General features: G+C 46.7%; 1 protein-coding gene and 1 pseudogene across 1 annotated transcript in view; one reads left to right on the forward strand and one right to left on the reverse strand.

Annotated features, from left to right (window-relative positions):
* Positions 1 to 15,106, forward strand: part of rad54b (RAD54 homolog B) — a 98,979-nt gene that overhangs the window by 7,679 nt on the left and 76,194 nt on the right. The window lies entirely within an intron of this gene.
* On the reverse strand, positions 1,543 to 7,330 carry LOC147114754 (endogenous retrovirus group PABLB member 1 Env polyprotein-like; annotated as a pseudogene).

Consider the following 15,106-nt stretch of genomic DNA (forward strand, 5'->3'; position numbering starts at 1 on the left):
GGCAGGGATAGGGTACTGAATTTGGATGATCAGCCATGATCACATTGAATGGCGGAGCAGGCTCGAAGGGTCGAATGGCCCACTCCTGCTCCTATCTTCTGTGTTTCTATGATGCCACTTTATTTTCCAGTTTCCCGAGTCTGCCCATATGTGCCAGCAATGTGGAGGTTTCCTTCAATGGCCCATACAGGCCTCCCTAGATAATAAAAGATGCAGTGGCCAGAAAAGAAAACAATAAAGTATGGCTTTAAAGCAACTTGTGTGTATAGTGGAGCAGTTTCCACAGTGCCAGCAGCAGTAGATTATATCACTGAGCTGCTTTTCTAACAGTTTTTTGAACCACAACTTTTCTCTGCCACGTTTCTCCCCTCAAATCGTCTCCTGAATCAATTAACTGATGCTGGGATACTATTCCACAGCGACTGGTCACTTCCAGTATCTCACCCAAATGGCCCAAACGGTGTGAGCCTTGATGGTGAGTGCTGAAACGCAATTGGAGCAGGGGGGCGGGGGGGCAGCTAGGTTGGTGAGAGGGGTCATCACAGCCAAACCGCATGTCTAGATTTACTGATTTCCAGCAGTGTTTGCTGGATAGTAACCATGAGTGGAAATCCTGGTTGATTTTTGTACCCTCTCTAATCCAGGAACACTGAGACCAGTTGTAGCATCCCCACCGAGCTCAGTTAACTCAGCACAGACCAGGGATTGAAAATGGGACCTCCCTGGTCAGTATGGCTTAGTTACTTCCTGGATAAACTTGCAGACCCATTGGGGAACTAGCATTTTAAAAAATATAAGCACAGCATCAATCTGTGGTATTATCATTCACCACCAAGCAGCCAGCTGCAGCATGGTATTGCCAAATGTATGCCATCATCTTGCTCAGGGAATGGAATGTGATGGGCAGAGAAAGAGGGGAAAACACTGCAAATGGGAAGAATCTGAGAAGGGGAATGCTGTTAATTTGTGTGGCTATTTGTGGCAATTATTTTACTATCTGAATTTCTGATCATTTCTATTAAAGGAATCACAAAAGACACATTCCTTGATTGCTTCAACAGGACTGAATATGCTCTTCATAAAAAGTTCTACTGGTATTCTAATCTAGTGTCAGAAAATAAAATTGTGTTTATCTTGATACAATAAATACGCAAACTGCTGCATTATTGAAAAGCTGTGGTGAAACATTCAAATGTTCTTGTATGGTCAGATACCTCATTTATATTTTGAGCCCTGTGGAGATTACATTCCATTCAGGTCAAAATGACCCAGACTGAACACGATTCTCCCAGGGTTTGTACTGAGAGCTGCCCTAAGTTAGTTCATTCATCTAGTGGGATTAATGGAGATGCCCCTGACTCATGTGCTGAGTTTCGATTTTCAGCTGAAATGAACAGATTTCTGTCAGGCGCCTGACTTGGCTGCTTTTCTCCAGCATTGCAGCTCCAGACAAATCAGAGGTCAAGTAGTGGCATGTCCAGTGGAGCAGAGAGGAGACAGCTACCTTTCCGGACAAAGAAACAACTCTAGCTGTATTTCAATTTATTCCCCCACCCCTGACAAATCAGAAACTGGACTAACGTAATTTCTTTCCATCTGTAGCCATGTGTCGAAATCTTGACTCCGAGTAAGACTCTATAACACAAGCAGTACCGTCAGATTGTTAGTTTATTTTACTTGCACAAGGAGAGCGTCCCACTAAGTCAAAGGCTAGCAGAGACTCTGCAGAATTACAGATTAACAACATATTTATACAGTAAAGTAAACAGGTTATGGTTTCATCATGTGTTTTTCAAGTCAGACAAAGGGACAAAGGCCTAGAAATTCAGTTGCGTTCGCCAGCCGTTAGCGCCATAAGAGGAGTAGATTTCGAGCGCTAGGCACTTTGCGCCCGGGCGCAGAACGATCTGCGCCTACGCCCAACTTCAGTTGACATTTTGCGCCGGCGCAAAGTGTTTGCGCGCGCTCAGCTGCGTGCGCGCACCTTATGACGTCATTTCGTCGTGCAACGCCGTTTGTGCGCCCCAAACCGGAACTTCGGTGGCGCCCGCCCAATGTGGGCGTGGCGCTGTTAAGAACTGTGAAGTGGAACGCAGCAGAGGCCCTGCGGGCCTCGGGGAGCGCTAATTAAAGGGCACTTAGACTGAGGTATAAAGGCCAGCCATTTTGCTGCAATGACTTTAGTGCTTTGGATTTCTGGACAGAGACCAAGGAACAGACCTTACTGATTTGGGACAACATAGGAGAGGTATTTTTGGCTTCTGGCCAGAGCTTGGAAATTTGACTCATTGTGATTTGACTGTTTGCAAGTGTATTATGGGGGCTGCATGGGGTTCCAACCCTCAGCTCCAGCATTATGTGCGAAGGGCTCGCAGACGCTGTGTGAGAGGGGCAGCCATGCCTAGACGCAGAGGGGCCATCAGGCGTCGGCAACGTAGGCCTTACCCACTCAGGGAATACCGGCAGCAGGTGTCCTATTTCACCATGACTGCCGCGCATTGTGTTAAGAGGCTGCGCTTCAGAAGGGAGGTGGTTGCAGAGATCTGCCAGCTGCTTCACAGAGATCTGCGTCCACAGCTGATGTGCAGGACGTCTCTGTCGGTGGAAGTGAAGGTCACGGTGGCTCTGAACTTTTATGCAAGCGGCTCCTTCCAAGCCGCTGCTGGGGACATAGCGAACATCTCCCAGTTCGCCGTGCATCGCTGCATCCGGCAGGTCACCGATGCCCTTTTCGCAAGGAGACACCAATTCATCTCCTTCCCCATGACCCTAGAGAGGCAGGAGCAGCGTGCAGTCGGATTTGCCAGGATCGCCGACTTCCCCATGGTGCAGGGCGCCATTGACTGCACGCATGTGGCTATGCGGGCACCTATCGACAATGCCGAGGATTACCGCAACCGGAAGGGCTACCATTCCCTCAATGTACAGCTGGTGTGTGACCACAGGCAGCGCATCCTAGCTGTCAATGCCCGCTTTCCAGGAAGCAGCCACGATGCATTTATCCTGCGCCAGACGACTGTGGCTGACATGTTCCAGGCACAGCCTCCCCCAAGGGGATGGCTTATCGGGGACAAGGGCTACCCTTTGTGTACATGGCTCATGACCCCGCTCCGAGCGCCCAGGACCCCTGCTGAGGAGGCATACAACGAAAGCCATCAAGCCACAAGGAACATCATAGAGCAAACGATTGGCGTCCTCAAGCAACGGTTCCGCTGCCTGGATCGTTCCGGCGGATCTCTACAGTATTCGTCAGATAGAGTCTCCCAGTTCGTCGTCGTTTGCTGCATGCTGCACAACCTGGCTATCCGCAGGACTCGGGCACTGCCACCTCACGTTGGACCACCACCTCAGGAGGAGGAGCATGAGGAGGAGGAGGAGGAGGAGGAGTACCAGCCCAGGAGGGAGCCACAAGGTCCAAGGGCCGTCCGCCGGCGGCTTATTGAACGACACTTCTAGGCCCCCTGTCAGGGAATGGCTTGTGGCAATGAACGCACCTGAATGCAGCCGCTCCGCAAGCCCTCAGCCGCTTAACGCAACAACCACTTGAAACATGACACCTGGACAAGCTGAATAAATAAAAAGCTTTATTTAACAAACTCAGGGCCCTTCCCACATGAAACACAAAAACAGACAAGACCCCCAAAAAACAGTCAAAAACATATCTCATTCCCACAACCTGGGGAGGAATAACAAAACTTGTCCATCCAATTGGCCTTCATCCTCGGCCTTACCAAGACAAACCCCCCCATACAGAACACAAACACCCCCATCTAAAAAAACATTTGCCATCGTCTTCGGCCTTACCAAAATAAACCCCCCCCATACAGAACACAAACACCCCCATATAAAAAAACATTTGGCAACACACTCTACTTGGTGTGCCGAGAGGGCGAGTCCTTGTGCAGGCTTCTCCGGCCCCTGCCCGACCTGCTGCTCCGCCTCAACCTGGGCCCTGTGGGTGTTGCAAGGCTGGGGGAAGGCTCCTGAGGGGCACAAAGCGTGACGGCAGATGCCCTTGGGGGTCGGCCTAGACGAGGTCCGGCCCTGGAGGGGCCGGCTGCTGACTGCTGCAGCTGTGGCTGGGCAGCATCAGTCTCTCCAGCAGCTCGTCGCAGCTTTGCTGGGGGAGTGGCAGTGGCGGCTGCAGCAATGGGGGCAAGCTGGCTGATGCCAGGCGCTCGCTGGTCGCCAGAGACACTGGCACTCGGCCAGGCTGGCACTGCAGCAAGCGCAGCAATCTGGTGAAGGCCAGACCGCTGTGCTGCAGCAGCGTGGCGGGTGCCCTGGCGATGCGTCCGTGACACAGCGAGTGTGGCAGAAGTGAGTGCCCGTACTGCCCTGGTCTGTGCCCGCATCAGACCAGCCAGTGTCTGCACGGCACCACTCATGAACTCTCGACTCGCGTCCTGTGCTGCCGCGAGTTGTTCGACACCCCTGGCCTGTGAGTCCCCGAAATCGGCCACACTATGAGCCAGGGACTCAATGGCCTGAGGCAACTGTCCCACAACCCCCATGAACTCGGTGTGGCGCCGCTCCGAATCCGTGGACATTTGATCAAGGAGGCGCACCTCCTGGGCGAGGACCGTCTCCGGACTGGAGGCCGGACTCTCCCTCTGGGGAGAAGGCCGCCGAGCTGCCCGACCCTTCCCGCGTGGCTGGACGCCACTGGGCCCAGCAACTGCCCTCCCCTGCAACACTTCCCCCCTCTGGGGAGAAGGCAGCCGTGCTGCCCGACCCTTCCCGCGTGGCTGGACGCCACTGGGCACAGGAGCTACACCCCCCCCGCAACACTTCCCCCTGGCTCTTCTCCAGGCAAGACGTGTCCCCTCCATTGCCATCCCCTGGCGCGGATGAGGGTTCCCCCGATGTGCCGCCTTCCTCTTGGTCCTCGTCGTCCTCCTCTTCCGAGGGACTGACACTCGCAGCTTCAGGGACCTCCTCCTCACCAGCTGAAAGCAGGAAGGCGCAAGAGTAGCTTTAGAGTGAGGACAGGGCGTCAGCGAGGGAGGCATGAGTGGTGGCATTATGCGCATTGGTGGGACAGTGGCAAAGGATGTAGATCTGAAGCACAAGGGGAACGAGAGAGGTCCAAACGGTCATGTCCTTACCATTGGGGCCCAGCACAGGGTCGGCATCTCCAATAGCAACGGGGCCAATCACCCGGGCACGCATGAGTCGAGCCACGCGCTCCTCCAGGTCACTGAGCTCCTGGAACTGGACACGGCCTCCCCCGGTGACAGTCCGGCTCTTCAGATTCTGCGCCAGCTTGGCCTGCAAGAGAAAGGACGGCCTCTAAGTACAGTGTGGTGCCCTGTTGTTGTGTGCACTGCCTCCCATGGTCGAATAGCTTGGCCAGTGTGGTGCCCTGTTGTTGTGTGCACTGCCTCCCATGGTCGAATAGCTTGGCCAGTGTGTCAAGTGCAGAAAGTGCTACTGATAATCATGCCAGTGCCATAGCTGCTGGAGGAGGGCTGGCCATTAGGCCTTTGAGGTCCCTTTGCCCATAATGTGAGGTGCACATGCAAGGATGAGGAGGACACTGGAAAGGGTACTCACCCTGACCAACTGAGTGAGGTCGTTGAACTTCTTGCGGCATTGGTCACCAGTCCTGGGGACATCGCTGTTGGCTGTGACCCTCTGGGCGATTTCCCTCCAGGCTCTCCTGTACAGCCTCTTGGGAGCCTTCTTGCCACTGTCCGGGCACAAGATATCTCTTTTCTTCTCCAAACCCCTAAGCAGCACCCTCAAAGCATGCTCTGAGAAGCGCTGCGCTCGTTCACGGGCCTTCTGCATGGCTTCAGGCGCTATTTGGGTCCAGCAGCAGTGTTCAGGCCTAGCTGGAGGGCTCCACTATCCAGGGCGTGGCAGCAGACCAAGTCGACCCTTCCCCCTTTAAGAGCTGGCCGGCGTCAGGGTGTCTGCTGTCAATCAAAACATGAGCGCACCTGCGCTGCGCCCGGCCTCGGCGTTATCACTCTGCACCGCCGGCTTAGCGCCTAAAGATAGGGGTGCAACGCCAGTTTCAGCGCTCGCCCAAACTCCTTGGCCAAAGCTACTGAATATCGGCGAAGTGGCCTCCACTTTCCGGCGGACGCTAACTTTAGCACCCGCCCGACTTTACCGCCCCAAAAGTGGCTATACTGAATTTCTAGGCCAAAGAGTTCTTCAATCCTTAACTGAGTTTCTACATATTTCTAAAGTCTGGCGTAGAGAAAGACTATTGATAATACAATGGGTAGTTATTTATTCCAGACTATTTAATTAAGACCATCAGTATTGTTTGGAATGTAGTTACTTCATACAATATGTTTCCTCTGTTATCTGGTGGCCAAGCCTCTGGCCAGGTGGCCTGCTTAAGGTTCCCTTTACTCATGTAAATGGTCTTTGTTTACACCGCAGATAAGCAACGGTTTACAGTGTTTAGTCAAGGTTAACAAGTTTAAGGAAGGAAATGAGGACATTTCTGCAGAGGCTTCTGGGAGGACCGGGACTCCATTTTGTTTGTCAAAAAGGGGCACATGTAACATATTCAGTTTTAAAAGGTACATTTCCACATTCCCCCCTTTTGTCCTTCACAAGGTCCATTCCAATCCTGCTTAGTCTTTCTATTTCCATTTCCGCACAGAATTCTTCAGTAGTTGTTGCTACCATAACCTTAGTAGTGGTTGCTGTTGGTAACACTGTTTTTCCCACTCTGACACAGCAGCACTTGATTGATACAAACAGAAGGTATAGGGAAAAGATTTTCAGCAAAAATATTTTCCCAGTGATCCTAGCCATCCGGATGCCCAACTCCACAAAGTGGTACCGCCTAGACCAGTACTTTGTTTGTACTCTATTACCTTCTCTCTAATAAGTTCTGCCAGACTGCTGATCTTTTCTGAGTGATCCGGGATGTACGTGCAGCATTCCTCACCAATCAAAGCGCATGTCCCTCCTTCCTTGGCTAGGAGATAATCTAGGGCCATACGATTTTGGAGAGCCACTGTCCGACTGGCTACCATTTCGTCATTTACCCTTTCGAAGGTTTGTGAGGTTGCGTGGCTACTGATTCTACTAATTTAGCCAGTTTCCGTACTTCCCACTCGTTTGACATTGTCCCATAGGGTGGTATCATTACCTTGAACATTCTATTCAACCATGTCAAATCCCGCTTAGGTCGATGGCTTTCATAGGCATCCCTCAGGGTCTTTGTTTTTCTAATAAAGGGTGTCACATATCTTAAGTAACAGGATCCCGTCCATGATTGTGGTAACCAGGGGTAGGCCTTATCACCACAGATAAAATAGGTTCCATTATAAGAAGTGAATTGCAACTTCTTCTTTGTCATCATAGGGTTGGAACCTGTCCAGGTACCCCCACTCGTCTTATTACGGACATTTGCCATGTCAAACTGACCCACATCGCGCCAGTTGTGGGGTCGAGTTATGGTAAAATTCTGGGCGCATTTGCTTTTACCCACGTTCTCGCCCCCTGCTATGTTCCTTACTAAACATATTTTACCCATTGGGGCCCCTATACCTGAGGTATTAGTAAGAACTAGGAATGGGGGCTGCCGAGTCCGAATATATTTGGGTTGGTACCACCCCTGGAAGGCAGTGAGATTATAGCCTGCTGATTCCCATTCCGGCCTCCAATCCTCTGTACTAGTAGTGCCCCTTTAGGATGTGTGCCTTTTCTGGGAAGTATTACCGCGCGTATCGTTCTGACTGATTATCCACTCAGCAGCACGGTGGCATCGTGGTTAGCACTGTTGCCTCACAGCGCCAGAGACCCGGGTTCGAATCCGGCCTCGGGCGACTGTCTGTGTGGAGTTTGCACATTCTCCCCGTGTTTGCGTGGGTTTTCTCCGGGTGCTCCGGTTTCCTCCCACAGTCCAAAGATGTGCGGGTTAGGTTGATTGGCTATGATAAATTGACCCTTAGTGTTAGGGGGATTAAATACGTGGGGTTACGGGGATCGGGTGGGATATGTGTCGGTGCAGGCTCGATGGGCCGAAATGGCGTCTATCTGCACTGTGGGGTTTCTGTGATTCAGCCATGTCTGATTCGTTAAAGGGAATGGGTCTTAGAGAGATGCCTCCTTTTGAGTGAATGGGCACATGTGCACATACCCAACAGTTGGATAAATCTCTTTCTTGTGCATACTCATGACTCAGTGCCATGAATACATTTATATGTAGTTCCCTTTGTTCACGTGCCTGTACCTCTGGTGCTATCAGTAACACAAAGCATAATCCTGTTAAGCACAGTACTGTCAGTCCCCATAGTCTGTGTAAATCTTTTTCTCTCCCTCTGGTTCCTTCTCCTTTTCCTCCGGATCGGGTGCTTTTTTTTTGCAATGGGACGCGTGGATCCATGTTGGTCTTTCTGGTCTTTCACTACTCAAAGAAAACCAAGGAAATCATTGTGGACTTCAGGAAGTCCAAAGGCGGAAGTCACACCCCCATCCACATCAATGGGGCTGTGGTGGAAAGGGTGGACAGCTTTAAGTTCCTCGGAGTCCACATCACGGAAGACCTCTCCTGGTCCCTCAACACCTCCTCTCTGGTGAAGAAGGCCCAGCAGCGCCTATATTTCCTAAGGAGGCTGAAGGGATGTAACCTGTCACCCCTGGTCCTCTCTAACTTTTACCGCTGCACTATAGAGAGCATCCTGACAAACTGTATCACAGTATGGTATGGCAGCTGTAGCTACTATGACCGGAAAGCCCTGCAGCGGGTAGTCAAAACTGCCCAACGCATTACCGGCACCCGGCTACCGACCATAGAGCACATATACCAGAAACGCTGTCTACGGAGGTCACGGTCCATCATCAAAGACCCTACCCACCCCAGCCACAGCCTGTTCGCCCTCCTGCCATCTGGGAGACGCTACAGATGCATTCGCACCCGTACGACCAGATTTAGGAACAGCTTCTTTCCCAGGGCTGTCATCCTACTGAACTCCACAAATAAACTCTAAAGCCTGCACATCTGCCAATGCACTTTATTATGGTTATATTTATGTTAATATACTACAAGCCAAATGTATGTTGAATGTTTAAATGTCTTAATCCAAATGTACACTCTCGGGAGCCGCAAGCCTACATTTTGTTGTACTGCACTTGTGCACTAACAATGACAAAAGTTGATTTGATTTTGATTTGATTTTTATCTTGATTGCAGTATTAATTGTCAGCAAAACCTGGTATGGTCCTTCAAATCTGGGTTGTAGACCGCTTTTTCGTTTAAAAATCTTGATGTAAACGAATTCTCCGGGCTCCAGGTTATGGTACTTCCCTTCTGCTGGTTCGACTTGAGCTTCTTTTACCTGTGAATGAAAGCTGGAAATACATTTGGTTAGTGCAATACAATAATTCAACATATTTTCTTCCATTTTATGGATGTCCATTAGTTTTGCAGTAAACAGTGCTGTAAAAGGTAGCCGTTGGGGACGTCCCATAACTATCTCATGCGGTGACAGGCCTGTTGTTCTGTTAGTTGCAGATCGCATTACCATCAAGGCTAAAGCAGCAGTTCTACCCATTTTAGTCCAGTGTCATTGCATAGTTTTGCCAGTTTGTTTTTAAGCATTCCATTATATCTCTCAACAAGTCCAGCTGATTGTGGATGATAACTGCAATGGAAATGTTGGTTAATCTGTAAGGCTTTACACATTTCTTTTATAACAGTTCCAGTAAAATGAGACCCATTATCACTTGAAAGTTTAACAGGAATTCCGAAGCGCGGCACGATTTCTTTCAACAAATATTTAGCAACAGCAGTGGCATCGGCCTTTTTAAAAGGAAAAGCTTCAATCCATCTAGAAAACACATCTACAATAACTAATACATACTTAAATCCCATACACATAGGTAATTCAATAAAATCCATTTGTAAATGTACAAAAGGTCCCGTTGGGTTTGGGTGGGAGGCAGGTTTTACCTTTTCCGTCTTACCCGGATTCATTGTCTGACAGGTAACACAATTTCTGCAAATTTGTTTTGCAATTGCCGAAATACCTGGTGCATACCAAGTTTTAACAATTGAATCCTTGGCCGAATTGATTTGAATTTTGATTTTGTGGTCCAAATGGATTTTGAACAGAAAATGTAGTTTGAGGTCTAGCATGTACCTGGGCTCGGGTCACATACGGATTGGGTTCTGGAGGTGGAGGAGGTGGCCCGTTACCAGCCTGTTGAGTCCAGTTATAATTTGGTTGCTGCTGTTTTGATGGGCAATTTTTAGCCCAGTGCTCAGTCTGGCCACAATTGTAACAGGCACCGGATTGTCCTCGTCCTACACCTCCACCGCCTCTACCCCTAAAATTTCCTCTTCCCCCACTCCGTCCTCTTCCCCTACCACGTTGTGGGTAATAGGTGGGTGTTGTTGGGGCTGGTGCCGTTGGAGCTGCTCGCTCCATGAACATGGTAACCTTGCTTTTAGTTTCTCTATTTCGATCTTGTATGTCTTTTAACATAGAAACAACCTTGGATAGCGTTTCCTGTCGCCATCCGAAACAAACTAATTTAAAGGGATCCCTGAGTTCAGGTCGTAGTCCGTTTACAACAGCGCTGAGCATGGGAGAATCTAATTCCTCTGTTTTCATGCCTGAACATTGGCTCATAATTTCTCGCACCCTCTCAACGTAATCCTCAACATCCTCATCCTTTCTTTGTGTGGTTTCCATAATTTTAGACCAATTTGTTTTCTTTGGGAACACCTTGCGTAAGGCTTCACAGCACCTTCCCCAGAATTCGTCATTGGGCGGTCTGGTGCCGGGAGCGGCACCAACAGTTTCGCAATGTGTTTTAAAATCTTGGAATTTCGTCTCGAATTCGACAAATTTGGTGTCTTTTAACCATGCTTTTAGCAGAATTTGGCCATCTAATATGCTGGGCTCATGGCACATGACGATTACTTTTAATTGGTCTATGGCTTTTTCAAGACTGGTTTTGGGGTCTGCCGTAGGGAGTCCAATTCTCATCCCAATCCTCATCCTCATCTTTTTCCCGATCCTTAGGGGCATTTGGCGGGTGTCCTTTTGTTCCTTTAGCAATCATCATAAATGGGTTTTTACCATGTCTAGGACAATTTACCTGCTCTGTTTGTTTATTTGCTTGCTTTTTCCCTTTAGTACACTGCTTGCTGACCTGTAGGCTTTTCTCGTGTCGTTTTTCAGCTTCCCTTTTCCAATCCCCAAATGCCGACCAATTTACTTTCTTTTTACCTCTTCTGCCTGGGTCTCTGCCTATAAGACACTCCTCTAGACATGTTATTCTTTCTAAATTAAAGGAACCATCAGGTGGAAATGGCCTGTTTCCATCCTTAGTCCATTTTGTAAGTGGTCAATTGAAGACTGACCACAATTCTGGAGCATAAAATAGGCTGGCGTGCCCTTTGGTGGTGTTTTACTTGCTCCGGCACCCATTCTGATTGATTGAGAGTTTTTACAGTTTCTGATCTCACAATCCTTTTCGGTTAACTGAGTTCTCTACGCCCACTTCTACTGGCCGTCACGTGGCCTAAAAAGGCTCTTAATTCGGGCTCAGTCTGGGTGTGTGAGATATATTGCTGAAAACGGATTGACGATCCCCCGATCACTTTTTACTCTCTACCAATTTAAGTGTTCCTAAGACACAACCTCCCCTGTTATGTCTTTCCAAGAGCTCACAGACAATAGTAGCACAATAATACAAAGCTTAATAAAAAATTACAGAGATGACAAAAATTGCAAAAACCCAGAGGGGTATACAGATCATAATTCTTATACTCTAACTAAACAAATAGTCAATTATCAGTCTGTGTTGTGCAGACTGAGTCCTTAACAGTAAAACTTATTACTTTAAAATCCTGTCTTTCAAGGATAAGTCCTATCTTTCAAGGACGAGCATCCCTTTTTACTTTTCCTCTATTTCAAGGATATCTCTCCCTTTCTTTAAAGGGTAATCGTTTCTTTCCTTCAAGAAACAGGGACCTCTACAGACGTCTCTTCTTACCTTCCTTTCAATAATCTGCCCGGCCTGTTTTCAGGGTTCAGGTTTTCGAAATCTGTCTCCTTTTACTGTCAAGCTGAAAGAGGAAGTGATAACAAAAATTTCAACTCAACCCTGAAATGAGTCTTAACAGATCGCAGTACTCCCGCCGAGACAAACGGACTACACTACTGTACTGTCCAAGGAGGAACCCCTTTGGTGACTAAGCGCCACTGATAACTGGCCAGTTAGGGTCCGTTCTTAGAGAGTCATCGTGTTCTTGTCTGTTTACTCACCGATAGGTAGTAAGCGATCTCGGTGGAACCGCCAAGTTTTACTGTCGAAATCTCGACTCCGAGTAAGACTCTAAAACACAAGCAGTACCGTCAGGTTGTTAGTTTATTTTACTTGCACAAGGAGAGCGTCCCGCTAAGTCAAAGGCTAGCAGAGACTCTCTGCAGAATTACAGATTAACAACATATTTATACAGTAAAGTAAACAGGTTATGGTTTCATCATGTGTTTTTCAAGTCAGACAAAGGGACAAAGAGTTCTTCAATCCTTAACTAAGTTTCTACATATTTCTAAAGTCTGGCGTAGAGAAAGACTATTGATAATACAATGGGTAGTTATTTATTCCAGACTATTTAATTAAGACCATCAGTATTGTTTGGAATGCAGTTACTTCATACAATATGTTTCTTCTGTTATCTGGTGGCCAAGCCTCTGGCCAGGTGGCCTGCTTAAGGTTCCCTTTACTCATGTAAATGGTCTTTGTTTACAACACAGATAAGCAACGGTTTACAGTGTTTAGTCAAGGTTAACAAGTTTAAGGAAGGAAACGAGGACATTTCTGCAGAGGCTTCTGGGAGGACCGGGACTCCATTTTGTTTGTCAAAAAGGGGCACATGTAACTATATTCAGTTTTAAAAGGTACATTTCCACACATGCCAGCAAAGCAGTCAAGAAACCAGCTCACTCGTCATAATTTCCAGTTATCTGGAATGTTTTGGTGTAGTTATGATTTTACTTCTTTGTCCCAGATAGCCAGCCAAACTTCTTGTTTAGACTTTCAATCTCTTCATTCTTTGTGGTCAGAGTTTAAAAAAAAATGATGTTCAAAAGCACATCATAGGTATCGCCACCTTCAAGAAAAAACTGTCCAAATATTCAGGTGTTAAAGGTTGCTAATATATATTTTCATTGTCCCTCTCAGCATTCCCAAGTTCCCTGCAGATTGCATATCTGATCCACAGGACTCCCATTTTGAACCCCTGCCATGCACATGCACTAGTGAATGGTTAGTACTGAAAATAGATTACATTGACAGAAATATTTTTTCCCACATTAAAAAATCTATAATTTAAAAGTATTCTAAAATAAATTTAAATACACTGGCCCAAAATTTCCATGGCAAGTCTCCCAATCTCCTGCTGTAACTTAGTTTTAGGTTCCTTTGTACCACTGGTATTTTATCCAATTCCTCTAGTGTGAAAACGGATACAAAGTATTCATTTAACAAATCGCCATTTCATTTTTATCCATTATAGTATCACCTGCATCTCTCTTTAATGAGCCCACATTCCCCTTACCACTCTCAATACATTTATAAAAACTTTCACTGTTAGCTTTGATATCCCTTTTTGTATCTCATTACTTTCTTTATATTCCTTTGTTGCTTTATATAGCTCTCCCAGTCTGCTGGATTTTCCTTGGAGTTGTGTAAGCCTTTTCTTTTAGATTAATACCGTCTCTTACCTTGTTTGTTGACTATGATTACTTAAGTGCACAAATGGAGCTCTTGCCTTTTTAGTACGTACTGGTTTCGTATTATCAAATACTTCTTTGAATACTTCCCATTGTTTGTCTGTTGGTTTACCCATTAACAGCTCAGCCCATTTTACTCTGGTCAATTTATTTCTCAACCCTTCAAAGTTTGCCTTATTTAAATAGAAAACCTTGTTTTGTGACTCGCTTCTCCCTCTCAAACCTAATACCAAATTATTATGTTTACCATTCACAAGATGTTCCTTACAGTCAGATTGTTGACTATGATTTGTTTGTTACTTATCACTAAATCTAGTATTCTAAAAAGCTGCCCCAAATACATTCTAGAAATTCATTACCTTTACTACTTGAGCTAGTTTGCTTCTCCCAGTCTGTGAAAATTATAACCACATTATTTCTACTACATGCTTCCCTGATCTCTGTATTTATACAACCCCCACTTCATCACTACTGTCAAGAGGTCTGTAGGTAACTTCCACCAGGGTCTTGTATTATTTACTGTTCCTTAGTTTGATTCATACAGTTTCATCTTAAGCCTTATTGAAGACCTTTCTTTCTAGTTCTGCAATTGTTTCTTTTATTAATATTGCTACTCCTCCTCCTTTGCCAATTTCCCTGTCCTTTCTAAAGATCCTATAGCCTGGAATATAGCTTGTAGCCAAATCTCTGCAATAGCTAATAGATCATACTCTTTAATTTGAATTTGTGCCTAACTCATTGTCTTATACACAAATGCACATAGCATAAGAAATATAACTCTTATTTGGGTAACCGTCCCCACCCTGCCCATATGTCCTGATTGTGTATTTCTCACAAATTTTGAATATTACACTTTTGGTTGCTGATGCTCTATACATCGCTATGCGGGCAATTTAATATATTTTTATCACATCTGCTTTATTTTTTAACAGGTATTTTGTGATTACGTCCTATAACCTTTCCTGTTCCCTGAGTATTTATATTATCTCTATCTCTTTTTGTACGCTGACCTTTTCTCTTATCCCGTCTTTTTCTTATCTTTCGGTTGTTATTATTTCCACCCAAACCCTCTGTGCCCCTGGGCCAGGAAGGGGAAAAATCTGCCAGTTTCCTGCTCCTGATTGCTAACCAGTAGTCAATTGTAGTGCTCTGGATGATTGGATAACACAGCATAAACTGTGTGTCAAACTTGGAGTCTTTAATAGTGCTTTATCACATCTCACGGAAGTGTCTCAATGTGTTTTAAATAGAATTATTTTGAAGTCCATTGACTTTTGTAATATGGGCAAAAGAAGCAGCTATTTTGTATGCAGCAAAGTCACACAAGCAGCATGAAATGAATAACCAAGTAATTTATTTTGGCGATGTTGATTCAGGAAAGAATA

This window comes from Somniosus microcephalus, chromosome 7 (assembly GCF_052327205.1).
Source record: "Somniosus microcephalus isolate GS21.2 chromosome 7, FLI_Smic_1.0, whole genome shotgun sequence".
NCBI classification, from domain to species: Eukaryota; Metazoa; Chordata; class Chondrichthyes; order Squaliformes; family Somniosidae; genus Somniosus; species Somniosus microcephalus.